A 25,608-nucleotide genomic window follows, 5' to 3' on the forward strand; every position below is an offset into this window, starting at 1 on the left:
TTCATCTAATGAAGGATCCCTTAGTTGCTTCCAGCTTTTGACAATTATAAATAAAGCTGCTATCAACATTCGCATGCAGGTTCTTCTGTGGACATAAATTTTCAACTCATTTGGGTAAACATCTAGACGCATAGTTGCTGAACTGTATGTTAAGCCTATCTTGAGCTTTATAAGCTGCCGCCAAACTTTCAAAGTAGTTGTACCAATCTATCATTTTTAATATTAAAAAATCCATCTACCAAAGTGTAACTTATTAGTATCTATACAATGTGACCAGTGCATTATTTATGCTAAGTGAAGGACAGTTAACTTTCAGGTTCTAACTAAACTTGTAGGATAATGTGATTAAAAAATTCAGGAGTCCTGTCTGTTGACTTTGGGCAAATTATCTGATTTCTATTTTTTTGTTGTTGTTTTTTGTTTTTTGAGGCGGAGTTTAGCTCTTCTTGCCCAGGCTGGAGTGCAATGGCGTGATCTTGGCTCACTGCAACCTCCACCTCCCAGGTTCAAGCGATTCTCCTGTCTCAGCCTCCCAAGTCGCTGGAATTACAGGCATGTGTCACCATGCCCAGCTATTTTTTTTTTTTTTTAGTAGAGACAGGGTTTCTTTTTTTTTTTTGAGACAGAGTCTCGCTCTGCCCCCAGCCTGGAGTGCAGTGGCCAGATCTCAGCTCACTGCAAGCTCCATCTCCCGGGTTCACGCCATTCTCCTGCCTCAGCCTCCCGAGTAGCTGGGACTACAGACGCCCGCCACCTCACCCGGCTAATTTTTTGGAATTTTTAGTAGAGACAGGGTTTCACCGTGTTAGCCAGGATGGTCTCGATCTCCTGACCTTGTGATCTGCCCGTCTCGGCCTCCCAAAGTGCTGGGATTACAGGCTTGAGCCACCGCGCCCGGCCTTGAGACAGGGTTTCTCCATGTTGGTCAGGCTGGTCTTGAACTCCCACCCTCAGGTGATCCACCCGCCTCAGCCTCCCAAAGTGCAGGGATTACAGGCGTGAGCCACTGTGCCTGACCCAAATTATCTGATTTCTACAGCCTCAAAAAAATGTATTAATAACCAGTCGCAAGGATGGTCTTTAAAATCCTTTATAGTCATTAAAGATTATGCAATTTTTAAGAAGGTGACTATGATCTTTGGGATGCCAATAACTCCATTTTACTTTTAAACAAATTTGTTTTAGTATAATTTTCAGTGAAACCTCAACAAACTGTAGTTGAGACTTTGGAGAAAACGTTTAATGATCATGACAATGAAAAACCACTTGGTATTATTAGGTTGGTTTTTGTTGCTGTTGTTTTTGTTATTGTTTTGCCTTTAGATCATAAAAGTTTTGTCCTGGAGGCAGAAAGAAACATTATTTTCCATTGGGAACATTCTTTGACTAGCATTATGGTCTTTACATAATGTTCATTACTTATTTCTACACCCTCCCTAATATTACAGAGTAATTACGGAATCTCTTTTTCCTATGAATTTTAAAGTTTGACACCATTGGCCAAAAATTCTATGAATTTGGCAAAAATGATGATGGATCCAAAAAAGCTGGCATCCTTTTCTCAGCATTTAAATAGTTTTCTTTCTTCATGAACAGGTCTACTACCTGAACAGTTCCCCACCTCGCCCCCACATCCCTGTGGGAAGAAAACCACTAGAAGGCATCTACCTAAAATGCAGTAAAATTTCATTGATTGGAATAGCTCAATTGAGGAGAAATAAACTTCAGTTATAGGACATTCATTTTTTATTTTTGGGAGACAGAGTCTCGCTCTATTGCCCAGGCTGGAGTGCAGTGGCATGAGCTCAGCTTACTGCAACCTTCATCTCCTGGGTTGAAATGATTCTCATGCCTCAGCCTCCTGAGTAGCTGGGATTACAGGCATCTGCCACCACACCCAGCTAATTTTTGCAATTTTAGTAGGGATGGGGTTTCACCATGTTGGCCAGGCTGATCTTGAACTCCCGGCCTCAAGCAATCCGCCTGCCTCAGCCTCCCAAAGGGCTGGGATTATAGGCGTGAGCCACTGCATCCGGCTATTTATAGGACATTTAAAAAGAAATACTGTCTTCCCAATTTCATGTAATACAGTAATAGCTAACATTTACTAAATACTTACTATGTACCAGATGCTATTCAAGGGTTTCACATACATGTTTTCAATTAGCCATCAAAATAACCCCTTGAGGTAATCACTATTACTGCTTCCATTTTACAGATTCAAACACTGAAGCTCAGTGAAGTCAAGCAGAAACTCTGTTGTGATCTCTCCAGAATCTGGTCTAGAATCCTTGGATAATGGCTGGGCCCAACATTCTCATGGATAGACACTGCTGCCTACTTGGATAGATTAGTATCAGTTGCTTCTGGGGTCTCCATTTGGGTATATTGCTCACCTGACAGCAACTACCCCCTTCCCACCCTCCCCCAGCACACACACAGACACACAAATACTCATGTACATGTGCTCTGGGCTGTGCCTCACACTTGCTGCCTGTGCTATGGGGACCACTGTCTGGTATCATATCTGGCACATCCCATGTTTACCTACTGCACTTAACTCCTCCCTAAAAGCTGCTTCTATCGCCCCCTCTGAGCCATCAATCACCTTCACGGGCCTTTCTAACTCCAACCATCTTCCTTAATAAGCTGCTGAAATTAACCACACAAGAACCATGAAGGATTAAAAATACCTAATATAAATTATGCTTTAAAAGTAGGTTTTAGCCAGGTATGGTGGCTCACGCCTGTAATCCCAGCACTTTTGGAGGCCGAGGTGGGCAGATCATCTGAGGTCAGGAGTTCAAGACCAGTCTGGCCAACATGGTGAAACCCTGTCTGCACTAAAAACACACACAAAAATTAGCTGGGTGTGGTGGTGGGTGCCTGTAATCCCAGCTACTCAGGAGGCTAAGGTGGGAGAGTATTGCTTGAACTCGGGAGGCAGAGGTTACAGTGAGCTGAGATCACGCCACTGCACTCCAGCCGGGCAACAGAGTGAGATGCTGTCTCGAAAAAAAAAAAAAAAGGCTTTAGTAGTTTTTAAGTAAACTGATGAAAATTATTTAACCATTGCAAACTCTTTCTTAAAATACAATTCATTTTTAAAAGTAAGTGGACATTTCAGCCAGGCTCAGTGGCTCACACCTATAATCTCAGTACTTTTGGAGGCCAAGGCAGGAAGATCACTTGAGGTCAGGAGTTCAAGACCAGTCAGGGCAACATAGAGAGACTCTGTTTCTAACAAGAAAATTTAAAATAATTACCCAAATGTTGTGGTGCACACCTGTAGTCCCAACTACCCCAGAGGCTGAGGTAGCCAGTGAACTGTGATGGTGGCACTGCACTCCAGCCTGGCTGACAGAGTGAGATCCCATCTCTGAAGAATTTTTTAAATTTAAAAACAAAAAAGGAAGCAGACATTTCTAAACTGGCTAAAGGCAATTTCTTAAGTAGGTAAATAGAGCCTTTATATGTTCATTTACGTCATTCAGTAGTTTAGTTAGCTCTGTTCGTGCAAAGATGAACTTCAAGAACTAGCTATGAGGTGATTAGAAACAATCTGAATTTGAAACAAGAGAAGTCTGAATTTAAAATTTTTTCATATTTGGATTAAAATATTTTTAACAGGGTGGAAATAGAAAAAAGTTGGACAAAAAATCTATGAAACCTTGCTCTCCAGGAATTTTCTCCAAAGGTCTCCAGGCCCAGACCCTCATTCCATGACAGGAGGCTGGCAGTGCCAGAGGAATACAGCACAAAGGGGTGGAAAGGATGTCAGCTAGAGAAGCTATCAAGGGAGGAGGAGTGGGATGTGGCAGAAGTTGGACTGATAACGTGGCAAGCTGGGTCTGAGTGACTATTGCTGGAACACAATGAACAGTGGGTCCTTCACTCAAGAATGGTGAGAGCCAGAAGCCATTAAGTCAAAACTAACCTAAATGCACATAAACTCTAGGGTTCCAATTTTATTCTGTTTTTCTGTACCTCTACTATACTCCCTTGACCTTTAAATAATCTTCACAAAACAGTTATAAAGCAGAGTTGATTACTGTACTTTTTTAAGTGTAACGTGTAAAATGGAGACATCTTCTGAAAGTTATAAAACATCTATTTTAAGATACAGTTTTTCCACTTTTATTCTTACTGTTGTCTACTGAAAACAATATTCTCCAACTAATCAGAAAACCTGAGGCTCATCCTTCAATTTCTGCTCAAAACTAAAATAAGATAGGTTTCAACAAATTTCCATGCAAAAGAAAAACACATTATATTCCTCCCTATTGATGTATAATGTAGTGCAGTGTATTAATACATTCACCTGAAACAAAATAACATGTTCTCTTACTACAAACTGGCAACAACAAAAAAAAATCATTTACCTTGTTTATTATTTGCAGAATTACCCCCAATTCAAGAAAAATGAGTACATATTAAAATTAAGATTTATAAATATGAATTAGATAATAGGAATGGATTTATTTTAAGGTGATTTTAAGCAAAGGTCATCAAGTATATTACAATACAATCTGATTTACAAAATCATATTTCAAAACAAATTTTCTAGGAACACAGATACTCCATAAAGCAGGGTACCTTGGCTAAAACACCAATGTTTCAGTTACATAGAATTTGATAAGGAAAATGAAACTTTACACTAAAAATGTTAGGTACAGTGTATGGAAGTATTCGAAAGAAACCTGACATTAAATTCCTATGAAAACTTCCTTAAAATATGCATGAAAAACATATTTATAAATTTAGGATACCTGTTAAGAATCAAGTTTTTGATATCACAAATGTGAAAAAAAAACCTTCAAATGTTAGGGCACTGTTTTTCCTGTTTTATGATAAAGACAAAGCTAAAGACCACATAAATTACTGACCTGCATACTAACTACTACGGTAACAGGAACATGACTACAGTTTACAAGGATGAAACTCTAGATTCTCATGTGGAGAGGATTGTTGCAGTACTTTTGGCATGTAATATACTCAAACAAGTACCAATTTCTTTCTTCTTCGTCTTCTTTCTTTTTTTTTTTTTTTTTTAGAGATGGGATCTAGTTATGCTGCCCAGGCTGGTCTTGAACTCCTGGCCTCAAGCAATCCTCCCACCTCAATCTCTCAAACTGCTAGAATTGCAGGTGTCAGCCACTGTACCAAGTCACAAGCATCATTTTCTTCAGGGCTACCAAACAGCAATATTAGTACCATTATTGCCTCATTTACAGTAATTAAAATCATTTTTTTTTAAACTTAGAGGAAGTCTTCACTCTGCTAAAGTATAGCCTCTACCTACTTTTTCAGTCTGATTTCTTCTTATTCACCATCATCCACCCTATGCTTCAGTTAAAAAGGGTTAATAGCTATCCCTGGAATGTTTTCCCATTTCCATGCCTTCACCCAAGTGGGTTCTCATGCCTAGAATTTCCTCCCTCATAGCTTCAGCTGTCAAAGTTCTACCCATTCTTCAAGCAGCACCTCGGTCTCTGTTTTATCCAGGATGCTCTCTGATGTCCCTAATTGGACAGTATTTCTTAATCTTCACCCCTACGGCATTCTGAATCTTTCTTGGAGATTAATTTTACTCTCTGTTATACTCATTATATTCAAGTATGTTCTAGTTTAGAGTATATCATAGGTGCTCAACAAATATTTGTTACATGAATGAATATGCTCCTTGAGAGAAAGGCACTAATTTTACTCCTCTTTGTGTCTCTTTGCTATCTCCCCTAGGTGAGACCTCTGCAAAGCCAGGCAACATCCCATCCACATGAACTCAGCACCTAGAACAACACATCATAGTGCACTGTCAACTCTCAACAAATGTTTGTGAAATCAACCAATTAACTAATTTGCTGTTGTTTTTTCGGTACTGAACACTCCTGATAGAATCGCACATTCTTAGAACTGGATACTTACACTGTTCACTTAATAAAAAAATTTTTAAATGATTATTCAGTAACTACTCCTTGAGTATGTCCTGCTTGCTAGGAAGTAGATATTACACACAGCAGTCAAAATAGCCATGATCCCTAATGGGCTCATAGACTAATGGGAGAGAAAACTATTAAAGAAACAAATGCATGGGCAAATGTGAAATTAAAATTCTAATAAGGGCTAGGAAAGAAAGGAGAAAGGAAAGTATGGACAACTGGGTGGTGCTCATTAAGGGTGGAGATCAGGGAAGGCTTCTCAGAGGATGTGATGTTAAAATCTAAGTCAAGGATGAACAAGAGTTAGAAAAATAAAAAGTGGGAGGTGGGGTGGGCATTTCAGGGAGAGAACCAGCCTCAAGAAGAGCCTGGTGTACCTGGTCACAGTGGTGGTACAGAGTCAATGAAGGGAAAATGGCTGCATGAGGCCAGAGAGCCTGGCTGGGGCCAGGTCAGCAGAGTCCCACCAACTCCAAGGAGGAGGCTGGATTCTTAGTGCAATAGGAAGCCATGGCAGGGCAGATGAAGAATAAATTAATTGGCTGCTTCACTATCCCAAGAGCACAGACCATTAAACAGTCTTTTATTTGGTTTCTAATGCAAATAAAAACCTATGTAGGTATAGAATCAAAAGAAGGAGTTAAAAATTTGGGAAGGTTTTATACATTTTCCTGTTAACAGAGAATTTAAATATAAAAATATTTTATTATCTCAGAGAGGCAAGAGAGATTTATGCTCTCTGATTCAGAGATAAACTTTGTCATGTAGCATGGGAAAAAATGACTAGGTAAGATCATTTCCCTTTATCACTTTTCAGAATACAAGTCATAATGGAAATGACTCAAGATACCACAATTTGGAAGACGAGTGACTGTCTTTGCCATGAGAGCAGAGTGAGGGTTTGCCAAACATCAGCTGAAAGGAGAGATGTGTTCTTGCTCTTAGTTACAGGCAGGCACTGTATGTGATGTGGCCCCATAAAAATCCTGGCAGATGATGTAGATTCCTGTCATCTTCCTCCCATAACTGCGAAGTCCAGGAGGCAGAGTACTCTTTCCTTGGCAGAAGGAAGTAAACTTTGGCATAAGACATATTTTGTGCCTACTACCTAACAGCAATGTTAAATAAAAATAAAATGCTATTGGAGCATTTCAATACATATCATAAAAACAGGCCAGGTGCGGTAGCTCATGCCTGTAATCCCAGTACTTTGGGAGGCCAAAGCGGGCAGATCACTCGAGTCCAGGAGTTTGAGACCAGCCTGAGCAACATGGTGAGACCCCCCCGTCTCTACCACAAATACAAAAATTAGCGGGGTGTGGGGGTGCATGCCTATAGTCTCAGCTACGTGGGAGGCTGACGTGAGGGAATCACCTGAGCCCGGGGAGCTGTTGAGGCTGCCATGAACCATGATTGCACTACCGCACTCTAGCCTGGTTGACAGAGTGAGACCCTGTCTCAAAAACAAAATAAAACAAAACCTAAGATTGAACAATATAAAGTAACACTAAACATTTTATCCAGAAGCAAGAAAACCCAACCAAGAATTTGTATTTGTTCATCAGAATAGATAAACCATGAATACTCCACAGAACAAGACTGCCATTTATTTAATAGGTGGTAGGTTTTTAAATGGGAGACAGGTTATTTCTTCCTTTCTCCCCACCCACAGAGTTTTGGCCACTTCCAGACCATGTTCAGCTGACATTCTTTTTAAAGACCCAAAAAAGGTAATGCACTCTTAGTGGAAAGGTAGTGTTCCACTGGTTTTGGTAAATACTGATCTAGGCCTGAACTTTTGATTTCTGAATGAAAGAACAAGATGATTCATATATGCCTTAAGGAAAAAGTAAGTCTGGTGACTAGATCTCAATGAAAGTAAAAAGGCTTGAATTTAAAAAGTGAATCCTGTTTAAATTTTGGGCAAATCATCTAACATATCCTCTTTCCTTCTGCTATCTATGCTAAGGATACTATTTTTTTTCCAGATTAAGAAAAATTGGGGCCGGGTGCGGTGGCTCAAGCCTGTAATCCCAGCACTTTGGGAGGCCGAGACGGGTGGATCACAAGGTCAGGAGATCGAGACCATCCTGGCGAACACGGTGAAACCCCGTCTCTACTGAAAAAAATACAAAAAACTAGCCGGGCGAGGTGGCGGGCGCCTGTAGTCCTAGCTACTCGGGAGGCTGAGGCAGGAGAATGGCGTAAACCTGGGAGGCGGAGCTTGCAGTGAGCTGAGAGATCCGGCCACTGCACTCCAGCCCGGGTGACAGAGCAAGACTGCGTCTCCAAAAAAAAAAAAAAAAAAGAAAAAAGAAAAATTGACCTGCCAAAGCCAGAACTGGTAAATAATTATGAAACAGTTGTTTTAGAAATCATTTTGCCCTCCAAAAGGAGTCAGCTTTCCATGTATACTTAAAATCAGTCATAAAAATGGATTTAGCATTTAAGAAATAATTTTCAAACACACACCTAGTTTGTCAAATGAAGCCTCACTGTTCATTCATTCATTCATTCATTCGGCAGATATTGATTGAGCCCTGTTATGGGCCAGACACTAATCTTGGCACTTTTGATACAGCAGTAAAGAGAAGAGTCTAAACTCCCTGTCCCAATGGTGCTTGCATTCCTGTGTTACGACCACACAGCTGTGTAACTGACTCTGAAGGAAAATGAGCTTTTATAACATAATAAACATCTCAGTTTTGCAAGATGAAAAATTCTAAAGATGTTACACTACAATGTAAATATAGCTAGTATTACTGAGCTATATACTCAAACATGGTTAAGAGAATAAATGATATGTGTTCATTTAACCACAAACTTTTTAAAATGAAAAAATAAGCATAGCCAACATTTACTGAGTACTTACCATGTTAAGCAGAGCATCATCTCATTTAACCACAACAACCTTAGCCGGCAGGCACTATTATTATTGCTATTTTACAGACAGGTACACTGAGGCACAAAGAGATTAAACAATTTATCCAGGATCACAAATCCAATGGACAGAGCTGAGATATAGCCCAAGTAATCTGATACCAGCAACTTGTCTCCTAACTCCACACAAAAAATTTCAAAAATAATATTATTTTCAGTTGGAACTACAGTTAATAATACAAAAATAGTAATAATAATATAGTAAAAGGAATAATAACTGTTTTCATTGTTGTTTTAAAATCCTGATGATTTGTAACACAACTTACTGTCCTTTTGATGGTCATTTTTCCTAAAAACCTCAGTGTTGAACAAACTGCTTCAACCACTTCTCTGTAAGCCATAATATTCTTTTCCTTCAAATGGAAAAAAAGAAAAATCACACAGGATGGTTTCTTTTAGACAAGATCAAGGACGTTCAGGGTGGTATGGCCATAGACGAGGATGGTTTCTTTTAAAACAGACATTACTGAAACTGTAAATATTTTTAGCCCTTTGTACTTTTCATCCAGCAGCCTAACTGAGAATGCTATAGAAAAATTTAAAAATAGCTACTCAGTACTCTGAAAACCATTAAATAGTTTAGCACATACCCCAGCACCTGCTTGACACATCTTAATCAACACCCTTTTGCTAGTCATATAAAAAAAGAGAAAACCCTTCTGCTTTCAGAATTTTTTCCCTTAAAAAACATATGTGTCACCAGGGTATTTTGCCCTCTCTCTTCCTAACTTAGAGGGTAACACCTGGAGTAAGTCATGGGTGACTAATGAAGATGCAACTTTCCCCTCAGCATGATATACCTCACAGGATGGAAGTAAAAGCTTCTAATAGGAGCATTTATTACAATTGTTAGGATTGTAATGGAAAGTTAATTTTGTTCTATAGTCTGTAGAAACAATTCAGGATGATACGAGAACACTTTCTATAAACCTGTACTGATAAAGGAAGATGACAGTGGTGACACAGGATATACTTTCTGAGTTGTTTTTCCAGGGGTGGGAAAGTTCAATCCACAGATTTCAAGACAGAAAGAAGAAAGGAAAGGAGAAGGAAGGAAGAAAGAAAACAAAATATTTTTTAGAATCGACTATGTTCAAATACACTGTGCTTTCAACCATGGTCTGAGCAGCACTATGTTGTAAGAAAGCTGCAGTAGCCAGCCTGAGCAAACATGAACATCACAATAGCTTAAAGTTCAAATAATATAAGGCATCAGTTTTAAGACTGCCCGGGTATCCTTATTTAGCAATACAAAGATTCACACAACTTGGTGCCACACAGTTTTTCCCTCCAGCCAAATCTGATGAAGACTTGATAACATCACCTGCCCTAATCAAAATTCCTGGGCACATGGGAAGGTCTCCAACCCAAATCAAAGAGAGCTTTGGGCCCCAAAGCTATGGGTCCCACAGCTATGGGCTACCAAGGAAAGGTTATAAACCAGGCTCCAGTGTAAACCATTTTGTTTCTTTTGGCAGTTTTAGATCTTCTAAGGTATATGAGACAATATTAATAACATTTAAATTTCCTGCTTAGCTTAATTTTTTAATTTCTTTCCATAAAAGTAAAACTTACAATGATCAGAAAGCATGCTTTCTTCTGGCTTTACCATTCACCTTCCCAGGCAAAGATGATCAACAGTAAAACTCTTATCTAAAGCAAAAGTAAGTGGATATGATTATCACTCTGGACAGAAAGTCTGTATTTGACATTTTTATCAATAACTGAGACAATGATCCAGAAGCTGTATTGGTACAAAAACACAATATCAGGGATGCCAGAAACAGGATTACAAAAGTTCTCACAAGGTTAAAAATAGGCCAAAATGAATATAGTCAAGTTTACTAGGCTTCAAATGTGAGGTCCCGTATGGTCAGTACGTGGAGGTCTGGCAGCCTCTGGATTCAATATAGGCAGTGGTGATGGGTTTGCACTTTTAGGCTGCATTAATAAAGACATTTTTCTCAAGGCCAGATAAGCCACAGTCCCTCTCAAACTGCTCAGAAAGAGTGGCTTTAGGGCCAGGTGCAGTGGCTCATGCCTGTAATCCCAGCACTTTGGGAGGCCAAAGCAGGCAGATCACTTGAGGTCAGGAGTTCAAGACCAGCCTGGGTAATGTGGCGAAACTCATCTCTACAAGACATACACAAATTAGCTAGGTGTGGGGGTGTGCAACTGTAGACCCAGCTACTTGGGAGGTTGAGGCAGGAGAATTGCTTGAGCCTGGGAGGTTAAGGTTGCAGTGAGACAAGATTGTGCCATTGTACTCCAACCTGGGTGATGGGAGTGAAATCTTGTATCAAAAACAAAACAAAAACAAACAAACAAAATGGGGAGGCAGCTCTATATTTTGTCCACTGTATTTTAAGGAACTTTCTGATAAACTGGAGAAAGCAAAAAGGGCTGAGATCAGAATGACTGTGGAACTAATACCATGATAAATACTGAGGGGAACTGAGCATAAATAACTTTATTTATTTAAAAGACTTTATTATGGCAGATTTGCCAAGTAAACTGATAATTAGAATTATTTTCTATATAGAAATTAGGATACCTTAGAAGAGGTATCTGCATTTGATGGGTGTTAAACTTGAGGATGTTTAAGGTCCTGCTCAACTCTACCAATCTGTAATTACATGGGGAAAAGTGGTGCATCCCTCATGAAATTAAATACTAAGAACTGGAGGGAGGCTGCATCAACAGATTTTCTGTATCATGTATTGAAGAGTTAATCTTCTCCAACCAAGCTAGTGAATGAAAGGGTAACTCAAGATGACATAATGATGTCAAAGCATTTTTAATACACCTCATGGAAGAATCCAAGTGTATTTTAAAGAGAAAACACAGCACTTGTTACACCATATATTTCATATTTGACCTGAAACTGGTCACACAGACGCCTTGATCATAACAAAAAACTTCTCTCTGCTCAAATGCAGTATGTACATAGTAATAAATGAAAACATCCTTGCCAAACTATTTTTTTAAAACTATCATGGAACAAATTGCTTTTAACATACAAAGAAGTCATATTCCAAAAGACCTTTTGTACACAATTGTGCAGTGTATCTTTGTCTTACTGTTTAGTATCCTAAAATAAATAATTTTCAAAATATCTACATTCATTTATAAAAACTTGAATGAAGGTAATTTAGCAACAAATCACAACTAGCTAAGAGCTTATGTAAAAGAATGAACTCCAGGGCCAGAAATAAACCCCAAAAGATAAGACATACTGGCAAAACATAAGCGAGAGAAACAAAATCAATAGACTATCATCTCAATATCTAGCATGAAGCTTGATAAAGAGTTGATGAATAGAAATAAATGATCCCTACAGACAGACTCAATTAAGTATACAGTATAATTTGTTCATGAAAAAATGAGTATGTAAATCTTCCTAGATCTTTTCAAAATTACTTAAAAATATTCAATAAACATTTTTAAAATGGGGATATTAAAGCATGCTAATAAAATGAAGCTGACTGGTTGCTCTAAGAGAGTAGTGATACAATAATCTGCTGTATAAACCCTGGATCATATAATGGTATAATGCCCTTCAAAGGTAGTAGAGGGAGGTGGGTTTTAGGCCACTTTTAAATTAATTGCTCTCCACCTGTTTGAATTACACACAATATGTTTGGCTTTAAGAAAATAAAAAGGACCTAGAAAAGAAAAATAGCTTATATATAGTATCTGTATATTATATTTAGAATATACATTTTATATTTAAGAGCCATTTCCTCTTGGACTTTTATCCTACAACAAACAGCTACAACCATAAAAACAGAACCAGCAAAAACCAATCTATAAGAAGATTTGTAGAAAAGTAACAACTTGATATGTTCTAGATGTGTAAAGCGGTCTCTTGTCAATTCACTATCTTCCACTTAGAAGTATTTCACGTACATCTTAAAAGTCTGAAGGAGTTATTGTAATGTTTCAAACTCAAAACTACTCCCCTGAGCATTCATATAACTTATACCCCCTACAACCAACCAAAATCTCAATTTGTCTCCATTAATGCTCCAAAATAAGTCAAGATTGTAAATATGGTGGGTTCTCAATCAACTGACTTTTCAACATCAGATAGGTGGCTGGAGCCTTCACAAACTTCCGAGCCCTAACAGAGATCTCCTTTTCTAGCCCTCATAAATAATACAAATCATATCTCTATGATCATTAGAGATGCAAAAAATCAGTATAGGCCTTTTCTCCCCTTCTAACACATTATCTTAGGCTTGTTTTATTTATTTAACTTTTACATTCCTCATGTGATTTGTGGCCACACAAGATTGATTCTCCAAACTGAACTTCATTCTGTCTGCTCCACAATAAGCAATATTTATTCATTTTCACTCAACAATTGTTTATTAAAAATGTACTGTAAGACATTGTGCTAAGAGCAGGTAGTACTAGGAAGTCACAGTTCTATCATCAAGTTTTAAATCTAGTAGGTGAAAGACTCATACAAAAGAATCTACTCTACAAGGCAGCCGTGGGCCACCTGAGTGGTGAAACTAGACCCAAAGGGTGTCAGGAAGAGAGGAGACACTCAACTGTGGTAAATGAGAAGAATGATAGAGAAGATGGCATTTGACTTGGGCCTGAGAGGACAGGCTGTCCAGGATTTGGATTGACAATGATTCAAGGGAAGAGAAGAAGGAAGAAGAGAGCCAACTTTAAGCAAAGGAAATCCAATGAGACAAATTTGCAAAAGCAAAAAAATGTAATGAGCATTGCATACCACCAGAAGAGCAGGTGAATAAGGGTACTAATCAGAAGCAGTGGGCTTCATTCATTTGTATTAGAGAAAAGAACAAGATAAATGGTTCATCTGAACAATGGGTGGTTTCCCAGGGTTTGAAAACATCTCTCCCTCTGCGAGTCATCCTGTCTCTGACTGAAGGGTCTAATGTGAAGGAGGAAGGAAGGGGCCAGTCCTGTTTGGTTGTCCAGGTGCAGGACCCAAAACCAGCAACACACAGAGTGACATATGTTGTGACTCAGCAATTCTCACATCAACCCCAAAATGTACCGAAACATTGAAAAGACATTTTCCAATGGAGACTTGCCCAAGTTTTCCTTTTAAAACTATTCAGTTTTGAACCTCCAAACTCTGAATTTCAAACTCAACCACCTGCTTTCTCGGTAACTTGACCAGTAACTCAATGTTGAAGCTCCTGGGGAAAAAAAAACCTCACATAAATTGTACAGTGTGATAAATCCAGGCCTCGTAGCATTAGCTGTGTCCTCCCACTTCCCATGGGGACTATTCCATGAAACTTACAGTGTCCTCTTCCTGGTGCACAGCTGGGCCACGTTTTCTAGCCTCTTTTGCAGCTAGCTGGTGACATGTGACTGAGTTCTACCACGAAATGTGAGTGAAAGTGATTATGCTAATTTCTAGGCCTAATTTCTATGCTAATTTCTAGGTCTACTCCATAAAAACCTTCCATGTGTAATCTTCCATGTTCTTTCCCCTCTCTTGATGTGATGTAAACAAGCACAGTAATTCTGGGAGTCACATGTTGAAGATGCAGAAACTACAAGATGGAAGGAATCTGAATTCCTGAAGGATTTCCAGGAGGAAAATGTCACCTACCATTCATCAACACCCATTTAAGACCTCATGTGAATAAGGAAGAAACTTGTGTTAGAACAGTGAAATGTTGAGAAATTATCTTTTATTTTTTAATTTTTATTTTAAAAAATACTTTTATTACATATATTTATGGTATATAACGTGATGCTATAGGCTTAATAGAGATAGTAAAAAGGTTACTGTAGTGAAGTAAATTAACATATCCATCATCTCACAGTTACCCTATTTTTGTTTGTTTTTGTGTTAAGAGCAGCTAAAATCTCGTTTAGCATGAATCTCATTATTACCTATAGTCTTTATACTGCACATTAGATCTCTATACTTGTTCATACTACTTTGTATCCTCTGACCTACATCTCTCCATTTCCTGCCCACAACCCATATCCCTAGTAACCACTGTTTTATTCTCTCTGCATATTTGAATTTTTTTTTGGTTCTACATATTAGATCATAATATGTGTCTTTCTTCGGCTTATTTTGCTTAGCACAATGTCCTCCAGGCTTATCCATGTTGTGGCAAATGACAAGCTCTCATCATTTTCTAGGGCCGAATAATATTCATTTGGTATATACCAAATATGGTATATTTATAGCCACTTCTTTCTCTATGTGTCCATCATCAGACACTTAGGTTGTTTCCATATCTTAGTTATTGTGAATCATGCTGCAGTGAACATGGGAGGGTAGACATCTTTACAAGGTGGTGATTTCATTTCCTGTGGGTATATGCCCAGAAGAGGAATGGCTGGGTCAAAAATGATAGTTCTGTTTTTAATTTCTTTAGAAACCTCTATAATGTTTTCCATAACGGCTATGCCCAATCTACATTCCCACCAACAGTGGACAAGAGTGCTCCTCATTTATCATCTTTTGACTTTTTGATAACAGCCATCCTAACAGTTGTGACGGGGTAATCACAGTGGTTCTGATTTGCATTTCCCTGATATGATGTTGTGTACCTTTTCATATGCCTGTGGCTATCTTTGTGTCTTCTTTAGAAAAATGTCTATTCAGGCCTTTTGCCCATTTTATAAAACAGGTAATTCATTTGTTCTTTGCTATTGAGTTGTATGAGTTCCTGATAAATTTTTGCTACTAACTCCTTACCAAATATATGGTTTGCAATATATCTGATGTACACTGGAATATTCGGATATACTGATTGGAATTTTTTCCCAATCTGTAGGCTGCTATTTCACTTTGTTGATTGTTTCCTTTACTGTACAGAAACTTTATAGTTTGGCGTGGTCCCATTTATTTATTTTATTTTATTTTTGAGACAGAGTCTCACTCTGTCCTCCAGGCCAGAGTGCAGTGGCGCCATCTCGGCTCACTACGATCTCCGCCTCCTGGGTTCAAGTGATTCTCCTGTCTCAGCCTCCTGAATAGCTGGAATTACAGGCATGTGCCACCACACCCAGCTAATTTTTGTATTTTTAGTAGAGACGGGGTTTTACCATGTTGGCCAGGATGGTCTTGATCTCCTGACCTTGTGATCCACCCACCTCGGCCTCCCAAAAGTGCTGGGATTACAGGTGTGAGCCACCATACCCAGCCCCCATTTATTTAATTTTGCTTTTGTAGCCTGAGCTCTTGTGATATCCAAAAGCTGACTATCAAGGCCAATGTCCAGGAGCTATTCCCCTATGTTCCTGTCTAGGAGTTTTATAGTTTCTACTTTTACGTTTAGGTCTTTCATCAATTTTGAGTTAATTTTTGTGTATGGTATAAGAAATCAGTCCAATTCCATTCTTTTGCATATGGAAATCCAGTTTTCTTAACATCACATCAAAGAGACTATTCTTTTTTTTTTTTTTTTTTGGTTTTCTGTTCTCTTTATTATTATTATTATGCTTTAAGTTCTAGGGTACATGTGCATAACGTGCAGGTTTGTTACATATGTATACTTGTGCCATGTTGGTGTGACCCATCAACTCGTCAGCACCCATCAACTTGTCATTTACGTCAGGTAAAACTCAGAATGCCATCCCTCCCCGCTCCGCCCTCCCCATAATAGGCCCTGGTGTGTGATGTTCCCCTTTCCGAGTCCAAGTGATCTCACTGTTCAGTTCCCACCTGTGAGTGAGAACATGTGGTGTTTGGTTTTCTGTTCTTATGATAGTTTGCTGAGAATGATGGTTTCCAGCTGCATCTATGTCCCTACAAAGGACACACACTCATCCTTTTTTATGGCTGCATAGTATTCCATGGTGTATATGTGCCACATTTTCTTAATCCAGTCTGTCACTGATGGACATTTAGGTTGATTCCAAGTCTTTGCTATTGTGAATAGTGCCTCAATGAACATACGTGTGCATGTGTCTTTACAGCAGCATGATTTATAATCCTTTGGGTATATACCCAGTAATGGGATGGCTGGGTTATATGGTACTTCTAGTTCTAGATCCTTGAGGAATCGCCATACTGTTTTCCATAATGGTTGAACTAGTTTACAATCCCACCAACAGTGTAAAAGTGTTCCTATTTCTCCACATCCTCTCCAGCACCTGTTGTTTCCTGACTTTTTAATGACTGCCATTCTAACTGGTGTGAGATGGTATCTCATTGTGGTTTTGATTTGCATTTCTCTGATGGCCAGTGATGACAAGCATTTTTTCAGGTGTTTGTTGGCCGTACACATGAAAGAGACTATTCTTTTCCCATTGTGTCTTCTTGGTGCCCTTGTCAAAGTTGACTATATATGTGGATTTATTTCTGGACTCCCTCTTCTGTTCCACCGGTCTATGTGTCTGTTTTTATGCCTGTACAATACTGTCTTTATTACTATAACTTTGTAATATAATTTTAAATCAGGAAGTATAATACCTCCAACTTTGTTTTGCTTTTTCATAATTGTTTTGACTATTCAGGGTCTTTCATGGTTCTGTTCAAATTTAAGAAGTATTTTTTCTATTTCTGAGAAGGTCATTGGGATTTTGATAGAGATTGCACTGAATCTGTGTATTGCTTTGGGTACTATGGACATTTTAACAATATTGATTCTTCTGATCCATGAGCATGGGGTATCTTTCCATTTTTTGTGTTTTCTTTAATTTCTTTCCTTAACATTTTATAGTTTTCAGTGTACACATCTTTCACATTCTTGGTTGAATTTATTCCTAGGTATTTTTTTCTTTTTGATGCTATTAAGTGGGACCATTTTCTTCATGTTCTTTTCAAATAGACTGTAATTGGTATGAAAAAAATGCAACTTATTTTGTATGTTGTTTTTGCATCCCACAGCTTTACTGAATTCATTCATTGTTCTAACAGTTTTTTTGTGTGTGGAATCTGCAGGGTTTTTTCCCCCCTACAATATAGGATCACACCATCTGCAAATAGAGATAACTTTACTTCTTCGTTCCTGATTTCAATGCCTTTAATTTCTTTTCCTTATTTAATTACTATTGCTAGTACTCCCAGTACTATGTTGAATAGAAGTGGTGAAAGTGGGCATCCATGCCTGCCTGATACTAGACCTTCATGGAAAAACTTTCAGTTTTCCCCCATGTATTATAATGTTAGCTGAGGGTTTTTCATAAATGGCCTTTATTACATTGAGAAGCTTTCCTTCTATACATACACTATTGGGCATTTTTCTCAAGAAAGGATATTGGACTTTGTCAAACGCTTTGTCTGTGTCAATTAAGATTATCATGTGATTTTTATCTTTCTGCTAATGCAATGTATCACACTGATTGGTCTGCAGATGTTAAACCAGCTTTATATGCCAGGGATAAATCCCACTTAGTCATGACATGTAATCTTTTTGATGTGTTGTTGGATTTGGTTTCCTAATACTTTACTGGGGTTTTTGCACCAATATTCATCAGAGAAATTGGGTTTAAATTTTCTTTTCTTGTGATGTCTTTGGCTGGCTGGGTATCAAGGTGATCCTGGCATAAAATGTGTTTGAAAGTATCCTTTCTAGTTCTATTTTTTTGGAAGAGTTTAAGAAGTACTGGTATCAATTCTTTGAATGTTTGGTAGAATCCAGCTGTGAAGCTATCTGGTCCTGAGCTTGTTTTTGTTGAGAGGTTTTTCATTACTTCTTCAATCTATTTGTGATTGGTCTGTCCTAGGCTTTCTATTTCTTCCTGAGTCAATCCTGGTACGTTGTATTTTCCTAGGAATTCATCTGCTTCCTCTAGGCCATCCAATTTGTTGGCATACAATTGTTCATAATAGGGACTTATTATCCTTTTTATTCCTGAGGTATCTGTTGTAATTTCTTCATTTTCATTTTTGGTTTTACTTGAGTTTTCTTTTCTCTTTGTTAGACTATCTATGGGTTTGCCAATTTTACTTTAAAAAAAAAAAGACTCTTAGTTTATTGATTCTTCCTGTGGGTTTTCTGTTATTCATTTGATTTATGTTTGTTCTGATTTTTATTTCTTTCCTTCTACTAATCTGATCTTAGTTTTGTTCTTCTTTTTCTAGTTCCTTGAGGTGTACTGTCAGACTATTCATTTGAGATCTTTCTTCTTTTCTAATGTAGGCATATATTGCTATAAACTTTCCTCTAAGAACTGCTTCTCTTACATTCCATAGGTTTTGGTATATTGTGTTTGCATTGTCATTTGTCTCAAGGCATATTTTTTTCTTTTGTTTTTTGAGATAGAGTCTTACTCTGTCGCCCAGGTTGGAGTGCAGTGGCACGATCTCGGCTCACTACAAGCTCTGCCTTCTGGGTTCACGCCATTCTCCTGCCTCAGCTTCCCGAGTAGCTGGGACTACAGGCACCTGCCACCATGCCCGGCTAATTTTTTGTATTTTTAGTAGAGATGGGGTTTCACCATGTTAGCCAGGATGGTCTTGATCTCCTGACCTTGTGATCCGCCCACCTCGGCCTCCCAAAGTGCTGGGATTACAGGCACAAGCCACCGTGCCCGGCCCTCAAGGTATTTTTTAAATTTCCCTTTTGATTTCTTCTTTGACCCATTGGTTGTTCTGGAGCATGTTGTTTACTTTCAAGATATTTGTGAATTTTTCAAGATTCCTCCTGTCACTGATGTCTAGTTTATACCACTGTGGTTTGAAGTTATATCTGAAATGATACTAGATACAATTTCAATCTTAAATTTTGTGGCCTAACATATGGTCTATCCTGAAGAATGTTCCATGTGTACTCTAGAAAAATTTACATTCTGCTGCTGTTGGATGGAAAATTCTGTACATGTCTGTTGGGTCCATTTGGCCAAAAATGCAATTCAAGTCCCACATTTCTTACTAATTTTCTGTCTGAATGATGTACACGTTGTTGAATTGAGAAGTTATTTTTACAGCAGCTGGCATTACCTTAATAATATACACATTTTGACCAATTTATTTATGTTAGTTTGGGTCTACCCAGAAGAAGGTACCAAGATAGAACTAGAAATACAAAAGATATGTTGAGAAAGGAAATCACAGAATGTGGGAGATCCTTCAAACCACACCTATGAACATGGAGAGGAAAGGAAGAAGGAATGGCTAGGAAGTCTTGGATTCCAACACAATTCCAAGAAAGGTCTGCTCAGGCCAAGAGAAAGAGTTCTTGAGCCAATTTGGCCCACTGGAAAAATCCTATGTCCCACAGGGATGAGCCTGCAATAGGAGCCCCTATTGTGCTTGGTCATGACTGGGAGAAGCTAGTGGCAATGTGTAGTTTAGTACAAATGCAAGGGTGGTGGCAGAGGGGCCGTAGTTGGGCCATCAGTCAACTATGCTTCCAGATATAGATCTAAGCACTCATTTTTATGGGCACCACACCCCTCAAACTTCCAACCTGCAAGAACTACATTCCCTTTCCTTCCTCTGTTTATCCATATCCACACCTACGCTTTCCTCCTTTGTACCCATCTATTAAAAACTGAGTTGTCCTTTCTCTAACCCAAAGCGAATCTTGCCATGTGTTCTAGCTTATATGCCATCAGATCTGCTTAGAGACATTATTCCATCAATTATGTCCTTCTTCTTCCTCTCTAATGGATTATATCTATCCTCCAGCATGTAAATTTGCTTGAGATTTTAACCTTGAAAACGAATATTAAAAAAATGTTCCTTGACCCTCTTGCTCTCCTTCCCTTCATATCTAAGCTCCTTGAAAGAGGAGTATAAATGAACCATCCCATTTCTTTTTTTTTTTTAATTATACTTTAAGTTCTAGGGTACATGTGCATAACGTGCAGGTTTGTTACATATGTATACTTGTGCCATGTTGGTGTGCTGCACCCATCAACTCGTCATTTACATCAGGTATAACTCCCAGTGCAATCCCTCCCCCCTCCCCCTCTACGTGATAGGCCCCAGTGTGTGATGTTCCCCTTCCCGAGTCCAGGTGATCTCCATGTTCAGTTCCCACCTATGAGTGAGAACATGCGGTGTTTGGTTTTCTGTTCTTGTGATAGTTTGCTAAGAATGATGGTTTCCAGCTGCATCCATGTCCCTACAAAGGACTCAAACTCATCCTTTTTTATGGCTGCATAGTATTCCATGGTGTATATGTGCCACATTTTCTTAATCCAGTCTGTCACTGATGGACATTTGGGTTGATTCCAAGTCTTTGCTATTGTGAATAGTGCCGCAATAAACATACGTGTGCATGTGTCTTTATAGCAGCATGATTTGTAATCCTTTGGGTATATACCCAGTAATGACCATCCCATTTCTTATTTGACACTGCCCACCAATTTCTCTTGCTAGGATTACCGAACCTACCAGTTGACACATCCTGGAACCCTTGCTTGACCCCTCTGAAGTATTCAACATTCTTTTTGACCCCTCCTTCTGCAGATTCCTGCTTTGGGTTCATGGAACACCCTATCCTCAGGTTTTCCTCATACCCTCAGATCATTCCTTCTAAAGCTTCTTTTTATTTGCCTCCTCTTTAAAAGTCTACTTCCTAGGGCTTATATCATTGGTTCTCTCGGTTATTGCCCCTCAATCTCATGATCTAATTGAGCACTTATATACTGATGAGATCACTCATGTAGTCACCCAAACGAGAAACCTCTAAGTTCCTCTCTCTCAATACCTATAACCAGTCAGTTACCAAGTTCTGAGGATTCTATTTCTTAACTGGCTCTCAGCACCATCATCTCCTTATCTCCCAACTGCCACTGCCCCATGAACTTCTGCAGGAGCAGAGTGACCCTCTCGCCTTGGATTCCATTCCTACTTAGCTGTACTTCCATAGTGCTGCAAGAAAGTATTTCTAAAGCACAAATTTCATCATGAAACCTCTGCATTAAGATTTCTGAAGTTGTTCCCCACTGACTACAGGACGAAGGCCAGCCTCCCAAACTCTCATTATATGAAGTTATTTGAAATTCATACCACAATTTGGCATATGTTTCATGCTTCTATGGCATAGTATGGGCCCTTTGCCTAAAATGCTCTGTCTATGACCCTGTTCTAACTGGGGGAATCTACTGTGCACCCTTTCAATGTTTGGTTGGGGATTCATTTGTACAGCGATGGCTTTTACAGACCAACTCACCTATCTGTGGAACCCCTTCCCATCCCCACACCCCCATTCCCAGGCCATTCAAGTGGCTGTTGTGTTGTTAGAATCCGTTCATAGGCACCATGCATGCACATAATTCCAGGACAGCAATCCTGCCATGTTCCTTTTTGACTAGCACTGACACAGATTAGGCACTAAATGAATGTTTACTGACTGAAAGAACGAATGATGTACAGACCCAATCTCTTAAGTTTGGCCTCACAAAATTTGCCTCTGAAAAACAAAATTATCATCACAGAGTAGCCAAAAACCATGATGACACCAATCAACATTACATGCACACACTGGTGTCCAAGTTCAGGCAGTAACATCTCCAATTCACATGTGAAAAGTGGATACTTGGCATTAAAGGAGAAAGACTCAAATGGTCTATGTAAGACAGCCACAAAGATAGCTCAAGGGCTATTATCCCAAGGGACATGCATTAACTGTTAGTAAGTATATAAACTAGAGTTCACATTTCACACAGAACTTTCTAACACAAATTGGAAACAGGAGACAATTAAGCTGAGCTAAGGAAAAGCATGGCTTTGATACACAAGAAACTATGCATGCATTTTACATTAAATGCTTTTTAAAATTTACTCACAGAAAAGAGTACAACAATTATTTTAAAAGTCAGTTTGTAAATTTGATATGTAAAATTGTCATTTAAAATAAAAAATCTCCACGGCTACTAAAGGCTGAAAGAGTAAAAAGAACAAGGAAATGAAAGATAAAAGATATAGTTTCAAACTCTCTGTGATGCACCTCACCCCTGATCAGTGGGAGGCCAGTTATCACACTGAAGACACTAGGTAAGCACAAGAGTTTACTGAAAACGGACCTTTTCATGAAAAATCATGGGTCAAACATCTCTATGACATACACTGCTGTTAAAGGAAACACACTGTTTCTCATTCTTGACATGATGATGCCTGATGTGCTTAGTCAGAGAGACAGCTTAATATGGTTCCCATCCCAAAACTTAGTGAAAACAGCTTTTTTAAAAAATTTTAAACATAAATCCCCAAACATAATTCTTCTGGCAAAATATTAAATCCTACCAAAGAAGGAGGCTTTCAGGGAAACAGTCCAAAGAAACCTTTTAATTTGTTTAATGTTCTATAAGCTAGAGGTATCAAGAAAATGTATATCTTTGTTTTAAAACAAATTAGTGATGCATCTACATGCCATCCACTTAACTTTGTTCCTGCTCCTCAGCCTTATAAGAGTAGCATTTTTTCTTGCACTGACTCCTGACGCCTAAATCTGCAAAAGTCTGTGATGACATCAAGCTTAACATTTTGCCAAGCCTGTAAAATTATTTCTCAAAATAGTGTGCTAACACATCAGCTTTTATTCAAACCTAAATGAAATGTCAAGAAAGGACTCCCATGTTTACGCTAACTGCCTATTAGTAAACATTTCTGACTGCAATAACTGAAGGTCCCATGTCCTCAATGTAATGGCACCAGCAAAATCCCTTGAAAATTTGCTCCTAACCACAAGTCTAAGTAGGATGTGGTCAGTCAGGTTTTAGACTGATGATGCTGAAGAAATGTATTTACAGGCTGAAAAGCTTATAACCCTGGCCAAAACACTGACTTCAGAGCACCAGGAGAAACTCCTTGGACTAGACAAAGTAAATATTTGAAGAAAATCTGCATTCATTGGGTGATTTGTTGGTACATACATAATTTATCCTTTAAGGAACGAAACAGGAGTTCTAATTATCTCCCTATATTTCTTCTCCTTATACTTTCCAAGTTCAATTATAGCTTTGTTCAATCTCTGCCTTTTTTACTCTTTTGTCCTCTGTCTGAAGTTTTCAATTAAGACTTACTTTATAACAGGATTGTGGTTACGTAGGAAAATGTTCTTATTCTTCAGAAATGATGCTGAAGTCTTTAGGGAAAAAATGTCATGAAAGTAAGTCTGCAACTTACTTTTAAATAGTTATAAAAAATGAACCCCTCTTGCCAACACACATATAAAACTATAAATTCGGAGACAAAATAACAAATATTAATAATTGGCAAATATAAACAGAGTATATAAATGTTCTTCATATGATTCTTTCCTCTCCTCTCTAGGTTTGAATTTTTCAAAAGGAAAAGAAAAAAGTTTTAAAAGAATTACTTAATGAGCAACAGGTTTTCAAATTGTAAATGCATTTCTTGAGCATCCCACATCTAAAACTTGAGAAGCCTAGTGCTAAAGAAATGTCAAGACCAACAAAAGACATGTTGTTGTCCTCTACAGACATGATGTTGACTCAATTTGCACATCCTGGAAGTGTGCGTCTGGGATGGAGGTGAAGAGGCATGCACAGCCAGGCATTTCTCTCCAGAAAGCTGTCCCTTTGGGGTTTCCTGGTCTTTCCCTCCCAGTGAGACCCTGGTTCACCTGCTGCCTCTCCAGCTGTCAAGCAGTGGTTCCTGGGAAGTCTGGAGGTAGATTCAAAGCACCCTCATGGAGTGAATTTACCAAATAAACAACTGCTTGTTAGACATTTAAAAATGTAAGTGCTACAAATATTCTTAAAAGGCTTTCAAAATTTCAGTGAAGACAAGAATGCTTTTTCAAATGTTTATATAAAAATCTTATACAAGCTGTCTGCTATTACAGTCAGGATATATTTGGTGAGAAAAACAAAACATTGTAACTCAAGGCATGCTCCATTTCAGACAAAACATGAACTCTCTCCTTTAATTATATCAGCCATTACAACAAGAAAACCTTGTAAAAGGTTCTCACATGGGGCCCACATTATGGGGATCCACTTCACACTCAAGAGAGGCTTGTTACACAGTTGAAAGAGAGCATGGTGGAGGACAGCTGCTTCTCCCTTTTGTATAAAATCACTTCCCATTTGCTCTAAAACAGAATTTCTAAATAACAGCACCCAAATAGTACTCAAAACAGGATACTAAACCACTTTGGAGGGCAAGACAGAAGTCTCCTGTCAGCTTCCACAAGAAAGAGAATTTTAGGCTGTACAAGTATTTTCCTTGGGATGCAAACACTTTGATATAAAAGTAACTTTCTTTAATGTATTTGTGCTAACATGATGGGAAATGCCCAACTCACACATCACGATCTTAGTGCATCTATCCTGAACACGGCTGTCTTAATTAGCTTGATGTGTCTATAGTAATAAACACCAAGCGGCAGAACAACTCAATATACCCAGGTGAAATCTTTACCACTTAAAACACTTTAGACAGCTTGTAATCAACTGCATGGCATTTTCCCAATGAGAAATCCTAACTGCAAGATAAGGTATCTTTCTATCTATTGTGAGTGTTGACTTACATTGCAGGCATGGTGCTAAGAGCCTTCATCTGCATTATCACCTCATTTGAAACTTACTACTACCTTGTGAAGTATGTAATGTCCTGGGCACCAAATAGGAGAGGACAGAGAAGCACTGAGAAGAGAAAAAATGAACATTTATCAAGTACTACCACATGGTACTGTAACAGTGCTCTCTATACATTATCCCATGTAACTGTCTCTACAACCCTATTATGTAAGTACTAGTAATGCCATTTTACAGAGGAGAAAACTGGGAGGTACATAACTGGACTAAGGCTGCAGAGATGGGAAATGAGCCTATATTGTCATATGCCAAG

The 25,608-nt window shown here is 38.5% G+C and overlaps 1 protein-coding gene across 2 annotated transcripts in view; it reads right to left on the reverse strand.

Annotated features, from left to right (window-relative positions):
* The window catches only part of BACH2 (BTB and CNC homology 1, basic leucine zipper transcription factor 2), a 370,236-nt gene that overhangs the window by 317,157 nt on the left and 27,471 nt on the right, over nucleotides 1-25,608 (reverse strand). The window contains exon 3 of one of the 2 annotated variants that reach the window (XM_011941939.1): nucleotides 10,455-10,532. The exons of the other annotated variant lie outside the window; for it this stretch is intronic. The gene's annotated coding sequence lies outside the window, so the exon portion shown is untranslated. The remainder of the gene's footprint in view (nucleotides 1-10,454; nucleotides 10,533-25,608) is intronic. 2 annotated transcript variants of the gene reach the window in all.

The sequence above is a fragment of the Colobus angolensis genome, unplaced genomic scaffold (assembly GCF_000951035.1).
Source record: "Colobus angolensis palliatus isolate OR3802 unplaced genomic scaffold, Cang.pa_1.0 Scaffold203, whole genome shotgun sequence".
Taxonomy (NCBI): domain Eukaryota; kingdom Metazoa; phylum Chordata; class Mammalia; order Primates; family Cercopithecidae; genus Colobus; species Colobus angolensis.